Below are 7,913 nucleotides of genomic sequence, written 5' to 3'. Positions count from 1 at the left end.
CAAAGTCCATGTAGTCATAGAAACATATACTAGTGCATTTTCGAATTTAGCAAGACGATACACACAACTTCAAAACATACAATGGAAAAAAAATTCTCCACTAGTTCCATTCGGTTGAACTCAATTTGAACATGAATAGAATCAATGACACACCCTACTGACCATTGACGCTAAGATTAGGAGCAGAAGTCAGAGTGAGAAAGATGGTAATTAGCAAACATAACATGTAACATTGTATGCATTGAAGATCAATTTTAGCATCGGTTAGCATCCACCCTGTAAAATGATCCGAATCAGATAAACTATTCTTATAGAGTTCACACATGGGCATCACAAACTAATAGATAAATAACACTTACTAGCAAGAAACAACATGGAATGGTTTATCTACAGCTTCACAAACTCTAAATTCCAATGGAATTTTTACACTTGATCATAAAATAGTGTTGGTTTTTTAAATACTATTTAGACGTGCGTCTTATTTCCCCCACTCTCAAACTTTAGTGGGTGATCTGATCCGTGGGATGGTAGCCAAGTCACAAGCTTGTAACCGTGAAGTACTGTACGTATGGAAGAAGTACCAAACTCTACTAGATGCTTCAGCATGTTGCCTGACTGGCCCATGTTGAATTGATATGTATAGCGAGTTCATACGAGTATGTGACTAGTATTCTTCCACCAAGGGATTGTGACTGATGATTCCTATTTTCCTCTATTTTTCCGTCCATGTATTTGTGTACAACCTACACAATTTGGATGCTAAATTACTTACAATATAGCAAGCGTGTATTAATTTTCCTCTAGAAAATGAAATGCACACCCATTCAAGTTTTGTTGTTGCGAAATCAGTTTAATCATGGACTAATCACATTATCATATTTTCTAGTGTAGCTAATATATATCGTCCATGTGTAGCAATTGTATTTGGAATATTCTTTTCCATTCTTTTGTATTTTTCCTTAGTTTAATTTATCCAAGTTCTTATTAGTTTTGGCTTTAGCTCATAACTTCTACTTGCCACCTAATTTTTTTGCTTCATATTATTCTTATTTTTATATCATAACATTTAGTTCTATACAAATGCACAATTTGATAGTGATATGATATACCATCCTTCATATGTTGGAAAGCAGAAGATCTCTGTGCATGTGCTATAAATTAATAGTACATAGCAATAAGACAAAGCCAGTTATTGTGTGGCCCCATTGTTATTGATTGTGGAATGGTTCTCTATGCACCAGGGTCTTCATTGCTTGCTCTCCCTAATGTTCTCTATAGAGTGGCCTACAATCTATATATATAACGCAAAGCTGAATTACATTGTCCAACAATTCAAGCTTGGTGTTTACTTATTTTTAATTTTGTAAGCACTAAGAGTAAGCCGTGAAGAGGAAGAAAGAGAGACATTAAGAGCACTAGGAATGGGAACATGGAGAAAAGCCAAACTTATCTGTTTTCACCCGTGCTGGAGGTGCAAATATTATGTTTGGTATTTTTCTGATGCCTCCCATTCCTATGGTTCTTGAGCACTCTGGCATGCAAAATATCTTAGCAGAGAATTATGGATATATGTGCATAGACTTTAGATAATTTGAGATATAGAAGGCAAGTTGGGAAGAGGAAAAATAGAGGGCCTTAGAGTAGTGGGAATGGGAACATGGAGGAAAGCCTAACTTGCTCGGTTTTCACCTCTAGTGTTGGAGGTGAGAATTCAGTTTGGTGTTTCCCGATGCCTCCCATTCCTATTATTCTAAAGCACTCCTTCCTCTTCTTTTGTTGGCTTGCTTGGTTGCTTTAGTTTAGAAACCAAATACATGTGTGTGCATATTCAACCTAAGATCAGAAAAATGAGCTAGGAAGAGGAAGAAAGAGAGGGCCTAAGAGAAATGGGAATGAGAACATTGAGGAAAGCCTAACTTATTGGTCCTTCACCTCTTGTGTTGAGGTGGAAATCTAGTTTGGTATTTCCTGATGCCTCTCATCCCTATTGTTCTTAAGCACTCCTTTCTCTTCCTTTTTTACTTGCTAAACAGTGTAGTAGAAAAACTAAACATATATATGGATAAATTCATATGATATGAGATGCCCATTGTAAGATAGGCAAAGGAAGGGGAGATGAGATAAGAGTAGTGCGCATGCGCACATAATGGAAGGCTAAACCATAGCTCCTTGTCTAACACTGGATGAGGCTTTGGTTTGAGTTTTCCTGATGTCTCCATGCCTATTGTTCTTTGGTGCTCCTTCCTCTTACTTTTGAATCACACAACATAAAAATATTTCATAATTAACATGATTTGGATGAAGTTCATACACCCTACATAACTGGAGGGTTATTTTCTGTGTTTTTGGCATGCCTTAGTTGGAGAGAATAATGTTTGCCTTGATAACATCAGTTACAGAGTACAGGATTTATACATCAGAGAGGCGCAATCATGCCCTACAAAATAGGCACGCGGGCCCTGGCATGATGCGATCCACAATTACAGGAGTGTACAACAATAATCCCGTTACAGCCTATACAAATATCTAACACCCCCCTCAGCCGGAACTCCGTGTGCTAGGACGTTGAGGCTGCTCCTGAAGTCATGGAAGACTGGCGACGGTAGGCCTTTGGTGAAGAGATCGGTAAATTGAGAGGAAGAAGGGACATGCAGGACCCGGGCTTCGCCAAGTGCCACGCGATCACGGACGAAGTGCAGATCGATCTCAACATGTTTAGTGCGTTGATGCTGAACGGGATTGCACGCAAGATAAGAGGCACTGATGCTATCACAATAGACTACTGTGGCACACCGAGGAGGATGCTTGAGCTCATAGAGGAGGTGACGGAGCCAACATGCCTTGGCAACACAATTAGCCACGCCACGGTACTCAGCTTTGGCGCTTGAGCGAGAAACGGTAGGCTTTCGCTTGGAGGACCATGAAACAAGGTTGGACCCAAGAAACACGCAGAACCCCGAGGTCGAGCAACACGTGTCCGGGCACCCTGCCCAATCGGCGTCGGTGTAAGAGACAAGGTCATGAGAAGAGGATTTGTAGAACTGAAGGCCATAGTGTGGGTGCCTTGCAAGTAGCGTAGAATCCTCTTGATGAGTTGCATGTGGGTGTCCCGAGGCTCATGCATGAACAAACACACTTGTTGGACAACATAAGCGATGTCCGGACAGGTGAGTGTGAGATATTGAAGCGCGCCGGCGAGACTACAATAGTGGGTAGGGTTGGAAAGAACAACGCCGGCGGTAGAAGATACTTTGGAGCTAGTATCTATAGGGGTGGACACCGGTTTGCAGTTTAACATCTTGGCTCGCTCTAAAATCTCCAAGGTATATTGTTGTTGGCAAAGAAAGAGACCCGAGGAGTTGGGGGTCACATTGATCGCAAGAAAATGATGTAGGGCACCCAAGTCGGTCATAGAGAATTCGGACTTGAGGGACCGAATGATGAGCTCTAAGGTGGTGGTGGAGTTGTCAGTGAGAATAATGTCGTCGACATAAACCAACAAATAAGCAATGGTGGAACCACGGTGTAGAATGAAGAGAGATGTGTCACTCTTGGAAGCTCGAAAGCCAAGAGAGAGCAAATACGATTGAAAGCGGAGAAACCAAGTACGGGGTGCTTGTTTGAGACCATAGAGAGACTTACGAAGAAGACAAACATGGTCCGAAAAGGAAGGATCGACAAAGCCCGCCGGTTGAGAGCAATACACTGTTTCATTGAGATCACCGTGCAATAAGGCATTCTTGACATCAAGTTGATGGATAGGCCAAGCTTGAGAGGTTGCAATACTGAGGACAACACGAATGGTTGCTGGTTTGACCACCGGACTGAAAGTTTCAACATAGTCCACACCCTCGCTTTGAGTGAAGCCACGCACCACCCAACGTGCTTTGTAGTGTGCCAAAGAGCCGCCCGTGTTGAACTTGTGGCAAAAACTCCATTTCCCCATGACAACATTGACACCTGGAGGCTTAGGCACCAAAGACCAAGTAGAGTTGTTCATTAAAGCGTTAAATTCATCTAACAAAGCTTGTTGCCAATTGGGATCTTTGAGGGCAGATTTGTAGGTCGGAGGAAGTGGTGAGATAGCATGGGAGGTGGAGTCGACAAGGAACAAGCGCTTGGGCATGCAAAAACCGGACTTAGCGCGGGTGGCCATGGTATGATTATTTTTGGTAGGTGCAACGGGAATGGCACGAGGGGGAAGGCGTGGTAGCGGTGTAGTTGGTGGTGCGGAAGACGAGTAGGAGCTGGTGGGGCACACTGGTGAATGGGGCGAGCCAACAGGCGTGAAAAGCGAGGAGGATTCGGGGGAAGGTTCGACGCTGCAGGAGGTGCGGAATCTGAGGAAGATTGCGGCAGGAGGGGACCGGGCGAAGTGCGCGGGCCAGGGGAGGGGTGGCAGCGGTTGAGTGGGTGGTTGGGGAACGCGTGGAGGCCGCGGACGGGGTAGGCGAGTCGCGACGCGGCGAGTGGGGCGGGGAGGTGGCATCCGAGGGGATCGGGTGGGGCCCGGGCGTGTCGGGTGGAGGTGGGTAGGTTGCGGGATCTGAGATGACAGGGCGGGCAGGTGAGATCTGCTGGCTGGGATTTTCTGCGGACGTGGGGTTTTGTGACATGCATGTGGAGGATGGGGTATAAGGAAATACCGTTTCGTCAAAAATGACGTGCCTGGAAACGATCACACGGCAAGAGGTGAGATCATAACAACGATATCCCTTGTGTTCCAGGGGGTAGCCCAAGAAAATACAGCGAGCCGAGCATGGCGATAATTTGTGATCATTGGTGGCATATAGGTTAGGGAAACACAAACACCCAAAGACACGTAGATGATCATATGAGGGATGGGAGCCGTGGAGAAGAAAATATGGTGTAGAATTGTTGATGGCGCGGGAGGGCCTTCTGTTGAGAAGGTAGGTGGCGGTGTGGAAGGCTTCGACCCAGAATGGGCGTGTGAGATGGGCTTGGAAGAGAAGGGAGCGCACAATGTCATTGGTAGTGCGAATGAGACGTTCGGCTTTTCCATTTTGAGGCGATGTGTGAGGGCAGGAGAAGCGATAGGCAATGCCGTTGGAGGAGAATAAGGAGCGGAGAGAAGAGTTGATGAATTCGCCGCCGTTGTCACACTGCATGCTCTTGATCACCACGCCGAATTGGGTATGAACAAATGTAAAGAAACGTTGTAAGATGGTGGATGTGTCGGATTTATTGCGTAATGGAAAAGACCACGAGTAGTGAGTGTAATCATCAAGAATAACCAAGTAGTATTGAAAACCAGAAAAGCTTACAACAGGCGAGGTCCACAAGTCGCAATGAATTAAATCAAAGGGAGCGTAAGATTTATTAAGGGAAGAAGGGAAGGGAAGCTGGGGCTGCCGACCCATCTGACAGGCAGTACATGGAGTGTGTGGCGGCTTATTACAAGGGCTAAGAAAATCTTTAGCTAGGGAAGAAAAAGAGTGCGCGCCGGGGTGGCCAAGCCGACGATGCCAGATGTCCGACATGGAGGTGGTGGTGGTGAACGCAGCGGGCCATGGCGAGTTGTTGCCGAAGAGTGGGTAGAGGCCATCAAAGCTAGTGGAGATCAGGAGCACCTTCCATGTTCGTAGGTCCTTCACAAGGAAACCAAATGGGTAAAATTCAATAGAGCAGAAATTATCGTGAGTGAATTGCCTAACGGAGATAAGATTTGGAATGATGGAGGGGGAAACAAGCACATTATGCAATTTAAAGGGAGAGGGGGGAGGGTAGTAGAACCAGAAGCAGTAATGGGAAGGGACTGTCCATTGCCAACAAGTACAGAAGATGGAGTAGAATGCTTTAAAGAAGAACTGGACGAGGTCAAGATACCTTGGTTGCCGGTGATGTGGGAGGAGGCGCCACTATCGAGGAACCAGTCGTTGGAGGGGGCGGCGTCGTGGTGACCGCCGTGGTTGTAGGCGGCGTTCAGCATGGCGAAGTGGTCCCATGAGGGCGGCGGAGGAGGATAGTACATCGCCGGTGGGTAGTGGGGCGCAGGAGTCGGTGGAGCCGAGTGCTGGACGGGGTAGGCCTGTGCATGGGAGCCCGAGCGCGGACGCCCGAGCACGGACCAAGAACGCCCGCCGCGTTGGGGGGCACCCAGCCAAAGCGAGGAGCGGGAAGGGCCATCCCATAGGGCGCGAAGTAGCCGGTGAAGGGCGCCATGGAAGGACCCGTGGACTGGCCGCGCCCGCTGTAGTCGCCACGACCGCGGCCGCCGCAGCCACGACCACGCCCACGGCCGCGGTCACCAACTTCACCCGAGCGGTCGCCGCGGCCATGGGCAGGGGGGTGCGGCGACGGGCCCGTGGTGCGCTCATGGCCACGGTCTCCGCGAGAACCATCGGTGCCCGAGCTACTGCCAGTAGAAGAGCCCCTGTTCTGGAGGGCGAACACCAAGGCGCTTTCCTCAGCGGAGCGTTGCGCCATGGACTCCTCGGCCAGGGTGACACGGGAGAGCACGACGTCGAATGGCAGCCCCTGATCACCAAGGACCACACGGATGGTGTCGAGGCGTTTGTCAAGACCGTGGAGGAATTGGGTTGTGAGATCAACCTCGGTGACGACGTGCTCGATGTCGGCGAGACCATCGGTCAGGTGTTTCACGCGGCGGGCGTACTCCTGGACAGAGAGATCGCCCTGCTTAAGGTTGCGATATTGCCTGTTGAGGATCATGAACCGGGCGGCGCGGTTCGAGAGGAAGTAGTCATGGATCTTCTTCCAGAGGGCGAACGTGGTGGTGGCGCCGACGACATGGTCCACCATGGCATCAGAGAGAGTGGCTTAGATCCAAAGGGCAACATGGGCATGAAGTTCAAGATAGGCGGCATCGGCATTGGGTGGCGGGGGATGTTCGATGAGGTAAGAGACACCGTAGCGAACGAGGACCATGATGAAGAACGACTTCCATTTGTGATAGTTGTGGTCAGCTGGGTTGAGAAGGAACTTGATGTGGTTGGTGATGTGGTCCCGGTAGATGGGGAGGAGAGATGCCGGAGGAGGGGGCGCCGGAGCACTGGAAGAGAAGAGCGGGGCGAAGCGCGATCCAGAAGATGCGGAGGTGCCGGAGGAGTGCGTACCGAAGACGAAGGAGGGGGAGGAGGCCGCCGAAGTGGCGGAGGTGGTGTCAGCGGCGCTGGTGTCGGCGGAGGTGTGCGGCACGGCCATGGAGATGTCCTGATGTCTGATACCAAGTTGGAGAGAATAATGTTTGCCTTGATAACATCAGTTACAGAGTACAAGATTTATACATCAGCGAGGCGCAGTCACGCCCTACAAAATAGACACAAGGCCCTGGCGTGATGCGATCCACAATTACAGGAGTGTACAACAATAATCCCGTTACAGCCTATACAAATATCTAACACCCCCCTCAGCCGAACTCCGTGTGCTAGGATGTTGAGGCTGCTCCTGAAGTCATGGAAGACTAGCGACGGTAGGCCTTTGGTGAAGAGATCGGCAAACTGAGAGGAAGAAGGGACATGCAGGACCCGGGCTTCGCCAAGTGCCATGCGATCACGGATGAAGTGCAGATCGATCTCAACATGTTTAGTGCGTTGATGCTGAACGGGATTGCACGCAAGATAAGAGGCACGGATGTTATCACAATAGACTACTGAGGCACACCGAGGAGGATGCTTGAGCACATAGAGGAGGTGACGGAGCCAACATGCCTTGGCAACACAATTAGCCACGCCACGGTACTCAGCTTCGGCGCTTGAACGAGAAACGGTAGGATGGCGCTTGGAGGACCATGAAACAAGGTTGGACCCAAGAAACACGCAGAACCCCGAGGTTGAGCGACGCGTGTCCGGGCACCATGCCCAATCGGCGTCGGTGTAAGAGACAAGGTCATGAGAAGAGGATTTGTAGAACTGAAGGCCATAGTGCGAGGT

This window comes from Triticum aestivum, chromosome 2A, assembly GCF_018294505.1.
Source record: "Triticum aestivum cultivar Chinese Spring chromosome 2A, IWGSC CS RefSeq v2.1, whole genome shotgun sequence".
Lineage (NCBI taxonomy): Eukaryota > Viridiplantae > Streptophyta > Magnoliopsida > Poales > Poaceae > Triticum > Triticum aestivum.
Note: the sequence above shows the minus strand (reverse complement) of the source record.